An 18,285-nucleotide genomic window follows, 5' to 3' on the forward strand; every position below is an offset into this window, starting at 1 on the left:
AGTGTTTTTCAACCAGTGTGCCGTGGAAAATTCACCGATCTAGAAACATTGGTAACGCTTTCTTTTACAGTACATTACTTACAATGTACTTAAGTGATATTTACATGGTACTTATTGTGTAACTACTGGGTACTTTCAGGGTATTTACATGGTACTTTTTATGGAATTTACTGGGTACTTACAAGGTGCTTACATGGTACTTTGTATGTGACTTACTAGGTACTTACATGGTACTTTTTGTGTCTACTCGGTACTTACATGGTACTTGCTGTGTATTTATGTGGTACTATTTGGTTCATACTTATGTTGCAAATACTGGGTATTTATAATATACTTACTGGGTATTTATATGTTGTGAAAATGTGTCTTTTGTGGTACTTACCACATGTAAGAACAAGGTAAGTACAAATAAAGTACCTTGACCTCTAGGTCTGCACTCGCTGTATGTTTCATGGAATTTACCATGAATTTACCACAGAAACTACCCCTTAAGTGCAATGAAACTGGACTGTAAAAGAAAGTCAACCCTATTTCCACTCTATTACTTGGTACCTTCAGTAGTAAATACTGGATATGTTCACGTATTACCTTCCCGTACAGTGCACATACACACTTGGTCTTCTGACCTTACCAAAGGAGACAATGCTTGTTGGTAAAGGTGAAGTAACTACATTGTAAAAACATGTTCTGGCCTGATTACTTCTTGTAAAATGTGGCAAATTTAAAGAGAAACAAGACAGCAGTGAAAACAACAATCTTTAATATGATACACTTCTGCAGCGTACAAAGTGTCATCAAAATGAAATTTGTTTTAAGTTCTCAACAGTAACAAGGAGCATTCCAAAGAACAGATTGTTTTTCATGTTATTTATCTTTTCTTCCAGAGTTTTGTGTTGTTCCAGGAATGATTCACACTCCTTTGCATAGCTCATGAGTTTGTCACCCACAGTGAAAACAGGAAATGGCCCCAGATCCTCACCTTCTCCAGCCAAAGTCATTTCTGCAGTAGTTGCAGTCAAATCTATTGTATTTTTGTCTTTGTTACACTGACGACATGTAAGGGTCGTGCTTTTGGTCCGTCGAAATTCCTTCAGTAGAGTTTGGTAACGGTGCAGGACTTCTTCAGGGTTTGTAACTGCAAGAAAAATCACAATATAAGCTCAAATGAACATAAAAAGCATAAAGACTGATAAAATACAAAGTATATTTTACTTATTTAATCATTTCTGTATTGAGTTTAATAAATCTCTATGAATTCATTATTGCTTTGACTGCAATGCTTGAAATTAATCAATTATCCTCACTTAATCAAGATTTATGATATTTTACCAAATATTCTTTTTATTTTTAATTAGACTGTTTTCGAGTGTTTTCTCACCCCCGGCTGGGGTGTTTGGGTCTATACTGACACCCCTGCCGAGAGGAGGACAGGGCAGACGGCGCTTTCTGGTTTCTCTTGATTCTGGTTTCTCTTTATTCTGGTTTCTCTTTATTTTAATCACTAATTTATTATCCACTGGTGTTTGTCTTTGTGTATTTTATTGCGCGGGGCTAATTGAATGTATTTTATTGTATTTTATTGCTTTTGTTTTTATGTACAGCACCTTGAGCTGTCTTCTCGTCATGAAAGGTGCTATATAAATAAAATTAATTTAATTTAATTTATAAACATCATTCATTTTTTGATGAAGTACAAAGTATACCTTCACTGTTGGGTGTTATTGTTGTCTCTATCATATTTGAAAAAATATATAATTAAAAGTGAAAGGAGAAAGAAAAGACAACGGGGAAAAGGTAGTTAAACTCTTCATTCATGTAAATAATATGTCCACTTGGTGTATTTAGCTTACTCTCCTGTTGCGTCACGGATTCGTCTAGGATGTCTTCACCAAAGCTGCTCTGAAGCGGTAAAAAGACACGTCATCATTATTTTTAATTTTTTATTTTTTTAAAGAAATTTGACAAATGAAATAACTGAAAACAAAATGGTCATTACTAATATTCGGTTGAAAACTCTTTGTTGGCAATCTTCCAAATGCAGCACGAGTCCTCTAATCAACTCCAGGCCTTTTATCTGCTTCACTCATAATGACATAACAAGGGAATTGTCCACACCTGCCCATGCAATAGCATGGAAGTCAGTTGTCCAATTACTTATGAGCCCATGAAATGAAGGGATTGTGTTTAAAAAATGCTTTAGTTTTTCACATTTTTATGCAATCTTTTGGTTCAACTCATGGAATAAAAGCTGAAAGTCTGCACTTCAATGGCATCTGAGTTGTTTTATTTAAAATTCACTGTGGTAATGTACAGAAACTAAATTAGAAAGAATGTGTCTCTGTCCAAATATTTATGGTCCTGAATGCCCATAAAAAAAAACACAAGAACACGTTGAAAAGTCCGAAAACACTGTTTTCATCAGAGTGGGTCTTTAATCTGCTCGTGAAGGAAACTCAGTTTTGATTTTAAAAATGTCCTCAGATGTTTATTCTTTCACTGTTACAGTTTGATTGTCTACATTTCTCCTTCGAGGTGATTTTACACATCCATGAGCTGAAACTATTTAGAAAATGAACCCTAAAGATGTGATCATTCCGTTCTGTCCAAGATGTCACGGAATCTGGACCCCATATCTTCCCCCGTGAAACATGTCACCACTCGTCCACGTGCTTTATCAGTCAAAGACAGAAGACAGTTCTGCCATCACACAAGCAAAGAGCTGCAGAGTGAAGAGGAGCAAACTTGTGTTGGCTGCACAACCGTGGAAGGAGCCTGTGTTTCCTGCATGGGAGGGTTGCTGGTTCAGTGTTCCTGGGACACTTTGAGCTCCGATCCTTTTGTTGAAATAGTTTTCCGTCTCGCCGGGCTTCACGTGTTCATTATCCACGGCTGTCTTTGTATGGTTTTCGTCAGGGTCACGGTGAGTCAGGGTCAGGTCTCCCGCCCTCGTTCCCTCCTGTCTTGTGCGTATTTTGCTCCTCTTTTTTTCCCTGCACAGCCTCGCTCTCCTTGTTTGAGTTCTACAATCGTCAACCTTTATGCATCTTTCTGGGGTTTTCTCACAGCAGCTCCACAGTGTGGATGCCGGCGCGTTCGGGTAACGCGTGCAGAGCTCATGCTCACTGGATCCTCCTGCTTCAGTTGGGGGGTGGAGGTTGTTAAGGGACCCCCCCTTCATCATGATACGTTTCACACATGAACAGCTCATTGGGGGCAAACCGAGCAGCACGGCCCCCAGAGGAGCCCCTCCACCGACGCAGAGCTCTATCTGTGACTCCAATAATCAGATCTCCTTACGCATTAACCACTTAAACGGCCCGCTGCACAAGCACACTGTCGAGGAGTAATCAGAGATATATCCCTGTTCCACCAGGCAGAAACCCCCCCTCCTCTCTCTTTTTTTCCCACCAGCGGTGGTCTGCCTGGATCAATGGAGGCTCCAGAGGTTTGTCAGGGGAAGCTGAGCTTCTGACTGTTTTTCTTTCACGTGTCCTTCACATGTTGTGACGCTCCGCTCAGGTTCGTGATGAGATCACGAACCTGAATTCTTTTGAGATCAGTCAAACCTTTTGCTCATTAAATTCTTCCTAAAGAGGATCTTCTAATCAGTGCTCACACTAAGTTTTGTGGAGATTGATGTCTTGTAACATAGCCGTGCTCTGATTTCTTGTTCAGACTCCACTGCAGCTTCCATCTCCCTATCGCCTCAGCTGCTTTTCTTAACCTCCTCATTTTCTAGAAGAGCTCAGTCTTCTGCTTGTGACGTTCTTGTCTCCATCCCCTCATTTAATTTCATTCATTCATCTGAGGATCTTTATCCCTTTAACACCAGAGATCTCGACACCTAAAGAACAAACGCTCCTGGCTCCTAGGTCTCCAGAATGTCGGCCCCGGTTATCTCGTTGCTCGTTTTGAGCTCGGAGTCTTCGGGGTTCTCCCACTAGCTACATAAGAGGAGTTAGCTTAGCTTGGATGCTTCTCACTCGCTCCATGAAAGGATGCAACGTAGCTTGGATGTCATCGAGTATTTATTCAGGTCACCGTTGTCACCTGTTTCTTGGTTTTTCTTCGGGCCGCGGTCAGCTCTTTTTTTTTGGAAAAAATCAACTTTTAAGTCTCTCGAAGATCGTTGTGAGAGCTGCCGGAACCGGCTTACAACACGGACGGTAATCATGAAGATAAAATAGACTTTTATTACCTAATAATAAAATAATTTGTAATCTCACTGCAGCAAACGTAGCAGCCTGATCTTATCTGGTCTGGTCTTATCTTTGATGGTACATCACGACCAGAAGTCTCTAAATTTGGCTAACCAAAATTCAATCAGTTAAAAATGTGGCCTTAACCGTAGTTAAGGTGCAAATAAAATCTTTACATTTGTTCAGAGATTGAAAATTAGCCTTATAATCTGGTACGCCTGAAGTATCAGTTAGTCTAACTTTAAACCACTGCATGGGTTATTGGAGATTTTACAGCTGCCGTGGTCAGGAGCCTCTCAGAGCTACACGTTACTTCCCTTTTTTTTTTACACTTTTCTATTTGCTTACTTTTTAATTGACAGTTACTTTTTAAATTTAAAAACGTGCCTTTAACCGGAGAGCCACAAAGAAGGTGTAAAGAGCCACATGTGGCTCCAGAGCCTGAGGTTGCAGACCCCTGGCCTATACCACATCTCTACGGTGTGAAGTGTCACTCTGTGGTATGGAGCGTTGCTGTTGCTTAGCAGACAGGTGGAACAGTTCTCCTTTCTGTTTGAAGCCACGCCTCTTTTGAGGAGTATCACTCTACTTCTGAAAAACTTCTCACTCCTCAGCTCCTTCTCAGAAACATTTAATTCAGAAGAACGTGAGAGGAAAGAGGACACAACCAGGCAGGCGCTTCCAGAGAAAGTCCACCGGGAGCTTGTAGAAAAGAGCAGACGCTGAAGAGCAGAACAAAAGGTCTAAGGTCACAAGACCAAAACAAAAACAGCCTGATCATTAACCCTTTTCAAGTTGTACTTTCTCTTATTTTGGACTTCCGCCCCAACGGAAGCAGGCGGTCGACCTCCTGCTGAGCTGCAGCAGGAACACAGGATCATGATCCCTCAAAGGAGCTCAAGGTCAGCCGTCATGATGTTAGTTTGCAGCAGCAGTTCTCTGGAGGTGAAGCTGGGAACGACACCGACCAAAGTGACGTTGCCAGTTCTTTCACAGTCCTACTACAGCCGTGCAGCACTAGAGATTAACCCTCTGCGAAGTATCTGAAGCTGCTTTAAACTCTATTTGTACAGTAGATTTCATGTCAAAAGTGGAAGGTAAAAAATCAGACACCATATTCAGCCTCATGCGACGAATAGATACAAAAACGGTCAAAAACTTTTTTATTTTCTAAACATGTAAATGAACATGAATCCACCATGTGACATTAGACAGTGGGTTGGTAAATATTCTGCATTATTATTATGGTCTGTGGAAACAACTATCACAAAAAAAATCCAAATTTGGAGTATCGACTCAGCTGCAAATTTCTTCTTCTGTTTCCACTCTGATTCTTTTCTGCTAGAAGAAAATGTTTTTCCAAAACGTTTGTTGTTGTCAACTTTGTTAGCTTCAGGGTTTCAATTTATCCCTTGTGCTATCCTAGGCACTTTACCATTGGGAGCTGGGTCATCTAGACCCACTAGACAGTGCGCTGAACTTTTTTTCTTCACAGATTTGTGATCTTCACTGGTGTCCATGGATTACATGAAATCTTTCCACCTTCATCCACCTTTGTCATGGTAGGGAGAACACGTCAATGTGAGGGGGGGGTCATCTAAGATAGCATAAGGGTTATAAAAGCAGCTAACAGGTTTTTTCCACATGTGACCAAGTGACTTGACATGCGTCAAGAATGGGCTGGATGTGGAGGGGACCAATGAGCTATATAGACTGGAGTTGCTGCGCTACCCATATGGGAAAGGGCCAGATGCCACGTGAAACAAGGTGATACAAGGATGTGACTTTCCACGAATAAATTATTCCTGTGAGCTAATGAAGGAAAACTTCTAAAAAAAGATTTCTGGAGGATCTGAGTGAATTTTCTCACGTTTAAAACGTTTAGACTATTTAGGGATGATGGTGATGTCAACACAAACCCAGCCTTTTCAAAGTCAACATTAGCCTTAGTCTCTGCATTATTTCCAGGTTTTCTAGCAGGACCACCTATTTTTTTATTTAGCTTTTTGGCGGATGACCTTAGCCTTTGTACGTGTGTTCGACCTCAGTTCAGACCAGACGACCCGCTGAATTTAAGCAATTTCACTGACTAAGCGGAGAAAGAGAAAATAACCAGGATTTTCCTCAGTAGCCGCTAGCAAAAAGGAAATAGCCCCGCACTGAATCCCCGTCCGGAAAGCGTAAAAAACCCATCTGCCTGAGTCCTTCCAGTAGAGTAGGGGGTGTCAAACTCATTTTCACAGAGGGCCACATCAGCATAGCAGCTGTCCTCAAACGGCCAGATATAACTTATACATGTATCTAAATGTAATGAAAAATAAATGTAACTCCTTAATGTAAAATATTTTATTATTTATTTACTACAACCTTTTAAATTAACAATTAAGGGTTGCATAGAAAACACATGTTTGCTTGTTCCTCTAGCATAAATCCTTTTACATTTGATTCTGTCAGGTTAGGTTAAATGGACAGTGTTTAAGTCCTAATATATAGTTGCCCAATCCAATATTTCAAGTTTGATTCCCCCTAGATATGAATAAATACACACCAATTTTTATTTTTTATTCTAAAAAATGAAAAACTTTTATGCTCTCGTGGGCCACATAAAATGACATGGTGGGCCACATTTGGCCCGCGGGCCTTGAGTTTGACACATGTGCAGTAGAGGCTGGACAGGATCCACTTCTGGGAATAACCGTCCAACAACTTCTTGCTCTGTTGTGACAGTAAAATCTGTCCAGCTCTGATCTGTTTGCTTTGCTGCTGGACAGGACAAGTTAGAAAAAAAACATAAAGACTCAGATTATAAATAAAACGGAAAAACAGTCCAAAAGGGTACCAAAAGGTTCAGAAACGTAAATGCCAGACAAGAAGTAGGGTTTAAAAATTTTATACAGCATAAAATTTTTGTATAAATCCAATTGTCCAATCAAATAAAAAAATATTTAAAAGAGAGGTATCCTCACACACCTCAGGTCTGGAGAGTCTCTGTTTCTTCTGTTCATGGAGCTGTGACAGATCTTGGTCCTTGGCCTCGCGCTTCTGCCAGGACTCATCTTCATCTGCTCGCACCACCCATGCAGAGGAATCTAAATTCTGTTCTGGGAGCCTGGAAAGTGTGTCAGCATTTTTATTTTGCACACCAGGACGATATTTAATAGTGTACCTGAAATTTGCAAGCTGAGCCACCCAGCATTGTTCCGCAGCTCCCAACCGGGCCGTTTCCAAGTGCACAAGAGGGTTGTTACCTGTAAAGATGGTAAATTCAGAGGCATACAGGTAGCAGCTCTAGCGTGAACGAGCTATAGTTCTGGTCATTGTGTTCTGTGGAATGAAGGCTTCTGCTTGCATATGCGATGACTCTCTCCTTCCCATCTTGAACCTGAGCCAGCACTGCTCCCAGACCTTCAAAGCTTGCGTCTGTGTACAACCTGAAAGTCTGGGAGAAATCAGCATAAGCCAAAACAGGAGCATTCAGCAAGGCTTGCTTTAGTTTATCAAAAGCTTGCTGGCACTGCTCGGTCCAAGTCACTGGAGAGGATTTCTTTCCAGAGCTATTGTGGGTGAGCATATTTAGAGGTGTTGCAATTTTGGAGAAGTGAAAAATGAACTTTCTGTAATAGCCAGCAAAACCCAAAAAGGATCTCACTTGCCTCACAGTCTGGGGTACTGGTCATTCCCTTACTGTCATCATCTTAGTGGGGTCAGTGGATACTCCCCCTTCGCTAATGACGTGTCCCAAGTAAGTCACCTTGCGCTGGAACAAGTTACATTTCTTGGGTTGCAGCTTTAAGCCATGATGATCCAGTCTTTCAAACACCTCTTCCAGGTGTTTGATATGGCTACTAAAACCTGTGGAGAAACGACAACATCATCCAGATAAATCAAGAGGGAGTCATTGACTACATTACCTAAGCACCGCTGCATTAGCCGCTGGAAGGTGGCTGGGGCATTGCACAGGCTGAACGGCATCCGCTCAAATTCTCTCTGTCGACAGGATCCATTTCCACCTGCCAGTATCCGCTGGCCAAATCCAAATGTGAAGTACCATTTAGCTGCCTTCAGTCCTGTCAGGGACTCCTCAATGCGAGGTAGGGGATAGGCGTCTTCATGGGTGAGTGCGCTCAATCTTCTGTAGTCGACACAAAATCTCCAGCTTCCATCCTTCTTCTTCACCAGCACGATTGGTCCTGCCCATGGACTAGGGCAGAGGTGGGCACTGAGGGCCGCATTCCAGCATGTTTTCCAGCATACCCTGCTCTGGCATGTTCTAATTGGCTGGACACACCTGAACCAGGTAATCAGCCATGAGTAGGGCAAGATTATTGGCTGGACACACCTGAACCAGGTAATCAGCCATGAGTAGGGCAAGACTATCTGGAAATCATGCAGACACACCGGCCCTCGAGGCCTGGAATTGCCCACCCCTGGACTAGGGCTTTCCCTCACCACTCCGCTACCAAACATATTTTTTAAGAGCTCCTGTTGCTCTTGGTATAAGCTGGGGGGCAGGGGGCGGTACCGCTCACGACTAGGGGGTCGGTGGGTCAGAGCCGGTGGGTATCTGATGTTTCACAACTCCCGTTCTGTCAAACTCCTCATCATGACGAGAGAAAACTATCCTCCATTTATGCAAAAGACTGGTCATTTCTTTTTGTTGGTCCGGAGTAAGGCCATCTCCCTGTAAGGCAGATACAGGATGTACATCATCTTCCTCCCCATCCACAACACCCACACGTCTTACTTCCACTCCTACCACATCAGGGGCCACAGAGTTGAGCACTATTCCCTGTTCACCCTGTATATCAGATGTTTCTACCTCCTTCACTTGGGCCAGAGGCTGGCGCTGTGGTACCTCAACAGGGTACGGGTTGGGATTGCAAACTTTACAGGGGACCCGCCCACCAACCACTGAAGCCCAAGTTCGTTCTATTCGCCATTCCGTGTCGCTGTCTGGAAAAGTCTCTACAACCACAGCACAGGGCAAGGTCATTGGGCTGTCGGTTACCTGTATCCACAGGACCATCTCAGATTGTGATGGAATGATGACAGGTGACAATTTGGAAAAAATTGGAGCTTCCCTGGTGACTCGATGGCATTCTGCGAATGCTCTGGACCAAGCCTCTGTCATGGTTGATTTATTTTGTTCTTGTAGGTGATCTCCCAGAGGCGATGTCTTCGGCTCGAGACTGCAGGTAGGTGGCAGGAAGACGAGGCGTGACTGGAGGGCTTCTGTGGAGGCTGAGAGGGCATGAACAGCTGGCGAGGAGAGCGAGAAAGGAACATGCGGTTACGGAGGTAATCCCAGATTGCACTCGTGATGATAGAGTCCTGGAAGTGAGGCGTAAGGCAAAGTTACTTAACATGAATATTATTCTTGGCATAAACATGAGAGACCAGACAAGCACCGTGGAGAAGCAACAAACTGGCGACGAATACTGGCTGTGGATCTCCTTAAGAAGGTAGCAGGAGTGATGAGGTGAGTGGCAACAGCTGGGGATCCTCCAGAGCAGAGCAGAGAGGGGCGGGGCTGATAGAGGCACCATGACAGCCTCCCCTTTCACAGAAGTCGAGGTGGTTTTGAATGCCCGTAGTCCTGGGTGGCTCCCCTGGGTGAGAATGGACCAAACAGGTTTAATAATGTTCATGACTATGATGCCTTTTTCTGGGCCAGGGCATTCATCATCCACATCCTTTTCCAGTGACCTCAATACTCCCTACAACACAATCCACAATAGTGTAGCCTCTGTAAGGAATTTTCAGTCTATTAGCTGCCTGTAGGGTCAGCCAAGGCAGAGAATCTGCGCTAGTCACTCCAGTACCCCTCAGATGTTTATAAAATAAGCTCTGACTAAGCATGGTGACCTGTGACCCTGTGTCCAGTATAAAGGGAATAGGCTGGTGGTTTATTTAGAAGTAGAACGTTAGGGCATTCCCCAATCAGGGCGGATTTATGCTCAAGTTGCCCAGTAGCCTCTGGCTGTAACCCCTGTGCTATCCTAGACACTTTAACATTGGGAGTTGGGTCATCTAGACCCACTAGACAGTGCGCTGAACATTTTTTCTTTAAATGATTTGTGATCTTCACTGGTGTCCATGGATTACATGAAATCCTCTCCACCTTTATCCACCTTTGTCATGGTAGGGAGAACACGCCAATGTAAGGGTGGGGTCATCTAAGATAGCACAAGGGATAAGACAGCCTGTGATGTGGGCTCCTGTTCCAGAGTCACCGCCCCTACTGCTTGGCCCTCAGCTGTAGGGGGAGTTAAAAACCTTGAGGCTTTGATGAGCGCTGGGTGCAATGCCGGTGCACATGCCCGGCCACTCCACAACTCTGGCATATGGGCATCTCCTCTGTATCCCACTGGTAGGATGTGGTGGGGTTGCGGCTTCGCGGTCTTGCCCAGTTGGATGATGAGGTCGGAGTGGGCTGCTGATGGTGGGAAAACTGATTCCTTATCTCTACTATGAGATCATTTTATTCCAGTTTTTATATCACCCAACAGTTCCTCCTTCAGTTCAGCCTTTAACTGCTTCTTGAGATGCTCTGGACCGACAACTTCCCGTTTCCGAGGGGTATAGGTTACTCGATTAGAAAGAGCAGCCTCCTCATCCTCCTGTAGTTCTCGTGCTAAGGCCTGGGCTTCTTTAGATGCAGCTTTGAAAGTCATAACATTATGTCCTTGCATCTGTCGACTCCGTTTTTGTTTTATTAAACCGGTTTTCAACCCTACCATAAGCTGGTCAAGTAGCAGGTCATCTTCCCCTTCAGTCCCTTCTCTGTCACCCTCTTGCCATCTCTAGAAGAGTTCCCGGGGACGAAAGATAAAAGCATTAACTGTTTCATCCGCTTTTTGTTTGCAGTTAAAAAACTTGGTAGGAAGCTGTGCTTTAGTGGCAGGCTGAGCATATAGGGATTGCGATACATCATGAACTTTTTTTTTTCTGTGTCTTTTTGTGGCCCTCCAGGGCTCCCAAGACAAAGTCCGTCTGTTGCTGTGGGCTAAGACCTTGTACTCTCAACATGGCCTCCACCCGACACCTCCACTGTTCAAATTTGGTAGTTTACCCATCAAATTTTGGTATAAAAGCTGCCCCCATGAACCACTGCATAACAAACTCGCTGACTGGCATCCATTTCTAAACGGATTGGCATCCTGCCGACAACGCCAAAAAGAATGTCAGGTTCTCAGGGATACCAAAAGGTTCAGAAATGAAAATGCCAGACGAGAAGTAGGGTTTAAATTTTTTTTATACAGCATAAACTTTTTGTATAAATACAATTGTCCAATCTAAAAAAAAATAGATTTAAAATTAACCCGAGTAAAAATACAGCTGTGTCAACAGTCCAAGTCTAAAAAACTAAGAAAATCGATCAAAATGAAATGGTAAAATCCAGCTGGGTCGGCAGTCCACATCTAAAAAATAGTTTTCTAGCCCAAATAAGAGGAACGGATCTGAAGGGAGCAGAGATCAGTCCAGGCAGGTTCAGCGCAGCTCTTCTTTCAGCCTTAGCCCCTGCGTCATTCACTGGAGATGTAGAAAAGAGAGGTCCTTACTCACAGCACTACTACAATGTTCGGCCAAACTCTCTCTCCAGAGTTAAAAAGGGCCAACGTTCCTTCACTTAACTGAGTATCGCGTTGAGTAGTTCTTCCCACACAGCGCGTCACGTCTTCTTCTCTCCCGATCCCGGCGAAGTCCTCGCTTGCCTCGGGTGTTTGTATTCCTCTCGTGTGCGTGCCTCCGTGTAGCCCTTCTGGATCTTGGCGCACTTCCTCCTCTCAGGCTCTTCCTCTTCCTCGGGTTGGAGACCACTGAGTTAGTGGACAAAGACAAAGGAAGACACCGCAGAAGCAAGAGAACAGGAAGCTAACAATCCCTGAACCAAATTGTGTTCCCGAGTTTGATGCTGCATGCAGCCGGCCGCATGTGGGAGGAGCTTTCAGCTAATGTTTTTAGCCTGATGGCTACATGTCTGTCTGTGTTTAAGTCATTTACAATGCATGGAAGACGCAGGTGGTGTTGAGACATCAGGATCATTTATTATGAAGAGTTCTACGAAAACATCGGTAATCACATCTCCATGTCAGGGTTCGTGACATCGTTCAAAATTCTCCCGGTACCGGCAGCTTCACTCCCGCTCCGAGAGCTGTCTGTAGGACAGCTGCTTCCACTGTGCTTCTGTGTCTCTGTGACCCAGTTTAAAGGCTCACTGTGCTGCATTTACCCGAGACGGGAAAGTAAGAAGTAAAATAAAGGGACCTATTTTATTAATATCTATGAAAATAAGAAAAATGGCACTAAGTTCAGGAGGCCCGAGCAGGCGGCCTTTTCAGCGCGGATCAGCTCTCAGTCTCAACAAGCGAGCGACTTCTGCCGGGCTGCTGGCTGGCCAGAAAACAGAGAGCTGCCGCAGGGGCAACAGGCTGGCCACCTGTCCAGGGCGCATCCCGCTTTTGCCCAGCAGTAGCCGGGACGGGTTTCGGCGGCCCAGCAACCCCAGCGGGTTAACAAAACAGATGGTCGTTCAGGACAAAAGCGCTCGTATTGGATGTGTATTCTATCAACCCACTGATTGATTCACTGAAAGCGTCACACAAATTACGTTCAGTGTGAAAGCAGCTTGACAGCAACGGGAGAACAGAATGAAGATGGGAAAAGTACTGTGACATTGGCTAAAGACCAGGTAGATAAAGGTTAGACTGCAACATTGACGCCCACAGACACACACGGAGCAGTTTTCTTGTTCTTGATACTTTTTAGTAAAACATTAATCTGGATTTATGCCAAACAAAATAAACAACTGGTTTCTTAAATCCCACAAGCAAAAACTGATTTTTGCCTTTTTTTTTTATCCAGCATGCTGCCGTTTCCGCATTAACTCCACCTCAGAGCAGGTCACAGTCGTGTTGATAAAACCTGAACAAGGGAAAAATCAAAACCTCCTGATTCTTTTAGCCCACAGGACGGAAATGATATTCAGAACACGGAGCGCTGATCAGAGCTTCTCTGACAGCTGAGTTCTACGAAGGAAACAACTTCTGTGGCTCACATGGAGCAGAGTCTTATCTCAGAGGTGGAGAGTGTACCAATTATCGTCATACCGTTGAGCTGCGGTCAGAGACTGTGGACATTTCTGCTGCTCCACAGCATCCCTCACCCCATTCCATAATTCTGCCCTTTTAAAGTCTCTTTATGACATTAGTGCTGTGCAGCCAAATAAACAACAGCAGAACCAACCAATAATGGTGGCTCATTTTCTTCAACACTCTGAACCCTTGTCTGTGTAGTGGATGCTGTGATGCTGGCGACGTGTTTAAGGGAGTCTGGCACAGTCTGTGGTCACACTTTGACATCAGGCATGATTCTGACCCCAGAGTAATGCTGCTATCGTCCATCCACCCGTTTTCTAAACCTGCTTTATCCCTTTTGGGATCGCTGGGTTGCTGGGGCTTCAGTTTTCGTTATGTTCTGGTTTCCCTGACAGTCACACCAGGTTTGGGTGGTTAATCGTTCACAGCTGTCTTGATTAGTGTTAATGCCCCCCCCCCCCCCCCCCCCCACACACACACGTGTATTTCAGAGTCTGGTTTTTAGTGTTTATTGTTGGTTGGTCTTCTTTCCTCCCTTTTCGGTTTACCATTGTTTTTTTTGTTTTGTTTTTTGTTTGTATTTCTTAGTGATGGTAAAAATGGAACAATTGTGAGATGAAATCCTTTGGAACAACTGAAAGATTGGATCTTCTGAAACATTTGAAACACCTCCGCACAGCAACATCTGGAGGGTAAGAATGTTTTCAAAACTGAAACCTGAACTTCGTAAACTCAAATGTTTTATGTGCTTTTAGTACTGACGGGCAGATGGCGCTTCATGAAGCATTGAAGCCTTTTATCTAACTTGGTTCTAAATGAAACAGTCACCAGGCAGGTTATACAGTATTTTTTTTGTCAAAATCCTATGTTTATACACTAACAATTAAAAAGCTACACAGTAAGAGTACATAAATCTTTGTGAGGTGATAGATAGCTTTGCCGTGTGAAATATTATTTTGTGTAGTATTACATAATTAGGACGGATTATGAAAACAGAAAGCAGCGTCAATCACATGACATGCTCTGCTGCAGGACATTTCTAAAGCATGGCTGCACTAGCCTGAAAGCAGGAGCCGGTATCCGAACAGGGTTTGAGAAAAATAAGTGTTTTGCATTTCAAGGTCAGGTTTGTTGAAACAAAAAAGGTTTCAGATGTTTGTCTTGATCTTTTCTGCTTCTTTTCCCTTTTTTTGTTTGTTCTGCACATTATAAATGTTCCTTTTTCTTTTAGCCTTTGAAGCAGGGAAAAATAAAAAATCAGACCCTAGACACTTTCATGCATTTGATCTGAATTTGTCAACATAAAATCAAATACAGTGGTTCCATCTTTCCTTTAAATTCTCTTTGCTTCTTTGTTGCCACCAAACTTTTATGTTTAAATCACCTTATTTGTGTTAATCCTTTTTCAGTTTCTGTTCTGTAAAGAGAAAATGTTTGTTTGATGCAGTCAAACTGGTGGAAATGAGCCTGAGCTCATGTGAAGATGGGAGAACGTTCTACTGCAAAGGCCGGTTCCTCAGCATCAGCAGAAGTCTGTTGGCAGCAGACAGGAGGGTGGAGCAGGTCAGTCTGCAGCTGATCAGCTGCTGATTACCAATACAACATAAGTCAAAGGTCAAAGAGACACAAAGGTCAGACTTAAGTCCCGACTGTCCTCGTGGTTGGATACGGGCTGTATGCGGGTGAAAAATGGTCAAACCTGTAAGAGGTTTTAAGATTGTGGATCCCTCGGTGAGCCTAGAGGAAGAAAGTGTTCTTTTTTTACAATTGGTTGTAGTTAACGCTCATGCAACACGTTAGGGGAAGTTGGTGTGTCGTACACATTTGTCATTTTTTTCAACCCCCACCCCACATCCAGCAGAAAACACAGGGAGCCCGTTAGTGTCGTTCACGTGATGAGTTCGCGCACTTCGTCCAGCATCAAAAAAATCGCCACGACAACATGTTAAAACACCAAAAACACAGATTTAATCTGTGGGTCTTTAAGATGCACCCATTCCTGCCTGCAACCCAGGCATGGACAACCCAAAAACCCAAAGTATCCCAAATCTTCAATGCAAAAAATCTCATCACAGGGAATCCAACATAAAGACGGCAGGAGAGGAAAACTGGACTGAAGTCAAGGGGCAGCAGCAAAGAACTCTGGGAGGGCAGGACTTCAATGACTCAACAACACACTGGCTGGAGTTCTGAGCAGCTGAAACCAAAGCAAGCTCCTCTGTGTTTGAGGAAGAACCACAAAAGCATGCAGCAGGTAGAACATGGAGCCAACACAAACACACACAGACTGCACAGCATGAAAAGGTGCCTTCAGCCTTCATGCAGCCCCCCTCCCGTGTGGATCAGTGTTGTTTACAGGAGCAGGTAGACTGTGCGTTTGTTGTCTCAGTTCCATCGCTGTCACCGCGTCCCCTTCAAGCACCAGAAGCCCGGCTGAGCCTGAATTATCCAAACGGTTCCACTCCAGGCGATTCAGCAGCGCGGCACTAACGCTCAGCGACAGCTGGCTCACGAGGAGGAGAACACGCCGCCGCCGCCGCAGCATTTCAGCCATGCAGCACTTAAATAATAAAACCCTCATGAGTTCGTCTGATTGTTTAATTGTTTAACCGATGTTTAATTCATCCTCCGTCTTGTTTCGGCAGAAAATGTGTCACAGAAAACAGAAGACAGGGAAGTGCTCTCCGATGTTTAAGGAGCTCAGCCAGTTATTTCCCAAGTGAGCAGCCGCCAAAGCCAATCCAGCCGCTGAGTCTGCTCTCTCTCAGCAAGACAGCAGCTGAAGTGGAAGCTGAACTCCTGCACTGCAGAACACCATCCAGCAGGAAGTGGCCTGAAACGGGGCAGGAAACGCTGTTCCACATGGAGTAAGGGCTCACTGCAGCTTCATCTGAAAGCAAAGTGATGGTGGACAGGTGGCAGCCCCATCACTGACACAGAGGAAGCTGAAAATGCTGGAGCACAGGGATGCACAGTGGCATCCAGGGTAACCTCTGAACAGACTTTCTGCTGTAGTTTCTGCGTTAACCACAGATGAAATGTTTCTTCTGTTTTTTTACACCGTTCACAAACTTTCCAGTAATCCGCCGCACTTTAACACCTTCTGTTGACTTTGACGCCCACACATTGTTACTCTTCAGCACACTAAGGCTAAAGCCTACACATTCAAGCACAGCCGACTGAATCACAGGAAGAAACATTAATGATCTGAGCATGAATCAAACCGAAATGCATCTTTCTTTGACAGCAAGCAATCTGTTTTTATTTGTCTTTTGTATCCTGGATGAATATTCTTCAGGCTGATAGAATAATTGTGTTTGGACGTGCCTTTGCCTTCAATGCCGGACTTTTAAGGACTCAATCGGAAGAATATGGTGTGGTTAACATGTTCTCATTTTTGTGATCATGGAGGAAATATATAAGGAGAATTCATCTTAAAATTGCAGTTCTGAGTATTTCTTTATTCAAATCATTTTGAGTCAGCAAGAACGAAAAAATGTTATTTGAAAAAAGTCGTTGTTGTGACATGGAAAATACACCGGACTGAAACTGTGTCCTAGAAAACAACACAGGTTTTTAGATCTGGGATAAAAACAGCATAATCATCATTAAAGACCCCTGGAAACGCTTTGAAAATAAATCAAATGATGATCGGTGTTGATGTTTAAAAGAATCTCCCAAAACTGACTGAAAAAGTGTGAACTGAAGTCCTGCAGGTCTCTGTCCTTAACATGGTCTGTGCACATTTGACCCTCCCACAGGGTAAAATCCAGGTGTGACTGACAGACGCATGAGATGACCTGAGGCTCTTTGAAGACCCTGACCTGGAGCAGTTTTCCAGGTTAGTTCTCTGCTGTGATGCTTGACTGAGCTGTGAACTGTGGCGGTTTGATCAAACCCATTTTCATCACCTCTCTCTTGTTTTTTACCCCGCCGCCCCCTCGAAAAAGAATCAGTGTTTGGTTTGCTGAGTATACAATAAATAAAGGAGCCGTCGCTGATTAAACTACCATCATCACATCACAGGCCAGGATGAATACAGCTATTCCCCAAATGAAATTCATTTAAACAAATGTGAAAACCTTTAATTTTCGTCAATGTTTCAGCTCATTTTCAGTCACATTGTTGAATCTGCAGCTCATGACTGATCTGGAAGCTTCCGCCTCTCCTGGGGTGTTGGGAAGATGCCTGCAGGTGGGGGGGTTTGGTGGAGTGCTCCCCTTTGAGCCAACTCAGGGTCTGCTACAAAAAAAAAAAAAAGATGCTGCTTTTCGATTTGATGCTTTTCCATTCGACCAAAGTACTTTGAATAAATGATTAAAGAGCAGCACTCAGTGCAACAATGTCAGCAGAGAAGACTGCAAAGCTCCGCAGATCCTTTTAGTTTAACTCTGTTCAACACACACACACAGAGTAAACACAAACACACACACACGCACACACACACACACTTTTTTTCTTCACGAGCAACCCGGGTCCTCCCCGTGAATGTCTGGGACGCTCCAAAAGTGTTTTTCGGTTCTTTTGCTGTTTTCTGGAAGCTTAAACTCCTTCATACAGTGATGTCATGTCAGCTTTTACTAAACTAATTTCTCCTGGATCTTTAACTTTAAAGATCGGAGACGTCACCACCGACGCTAAAACAAAAGATGCTCTTTGTCATATCGAAACTCCTCAAACGTTTACTTGATCAACGTGAATCAAAGCTGTTTCTCTCCACGTCAGAATCCACTGGAATTATGCCAGTTGAAGAGTTACGATAGTCAAAGGAATGTAAAGACTGACGCTAAAGCTCCGGGGTTAAAGGCTCAAACATTTTTTCATATTTGAAGCATTTCTAAAACTTGGATACAACGGCTGAATTTTAGCAGTGAAAAGGTTCAAATCCTAACAGGGACTCTTGTCTGGGTGGAGTTTCCATGTTCTCCGAGTGCAGGGGGTCTGCAACACTTAAAGAGCCTTTTGGGTGGATTTCTCACCGACAACAA

General features: G+C 43.9%; 2 long non-coding RNA genes across 7 annotated transcripts in view; one reads left to right on the forward strand and one right to left on the reverse strand.

The window, feature by feature from the left end:
* Positions 1 to 758: 758 nt before the first annotated feature.
* LOC144991131 (uncharacterized) overlaps positions 759 to 18,285 on the reverse strand; it is a 57,312-nt gene continuing 39,785 nt past the window's right edge. The window contains exons 1-3 of one of the 4 annotated variants that reach the window (XR_013655049.1): positions 9,608 to 13,744; positions 7,170 to 9,530; positions 759 to 1,135 (exon numbers count right to left, since the gene is read on the reverse strand). This is a non-coding gene — a long non-coding RNA (uncharacterized LOC144991131). The other 3 variants (XR_013655046.1, XR_013655048.1, XR_013655047.1) reach the window with 3 other exon arrangements.
* LOC110016952 (uncharacterized) lies at positions 13,749 to 17,010 on the forward strand. 3 transcript variants are annotated; one of them, XR_013655051.1, is made up of 4 exons: positions 13,749 to 13,989; positions 14,745 to 14,860; positions 15,373 to 15,551; positions 15,644 to 17,010. It is a non-coding gene; the product is annotated as an uncharacterized LOC110016952 (long non-coding RNA). The 3 variants fall into 3 exon arrangements; XR_013655050.1 differs by having other exon boundaries at positions 13,754 to 13,989; positions 15,943 to 17,010; XR_002292272.3 differs by having other exon boundaries at positions 13,754 to 13,989; positions 15,373 to 17,010.

This window comes from Oryzias latipes, chromosome 3 (assembly GCF_053564925.1).
Source record: "Oryzias latipes strain Hd-rR chromosome 3, Olatipes_Hd-rR_3.1".
Taxonomy (NCBI): Eukaryota; Metazoa; Chordata; class Actinopteri; order Beloniformes; family Adrianichthyidae; genus Oryzias; species Oryzias latipes.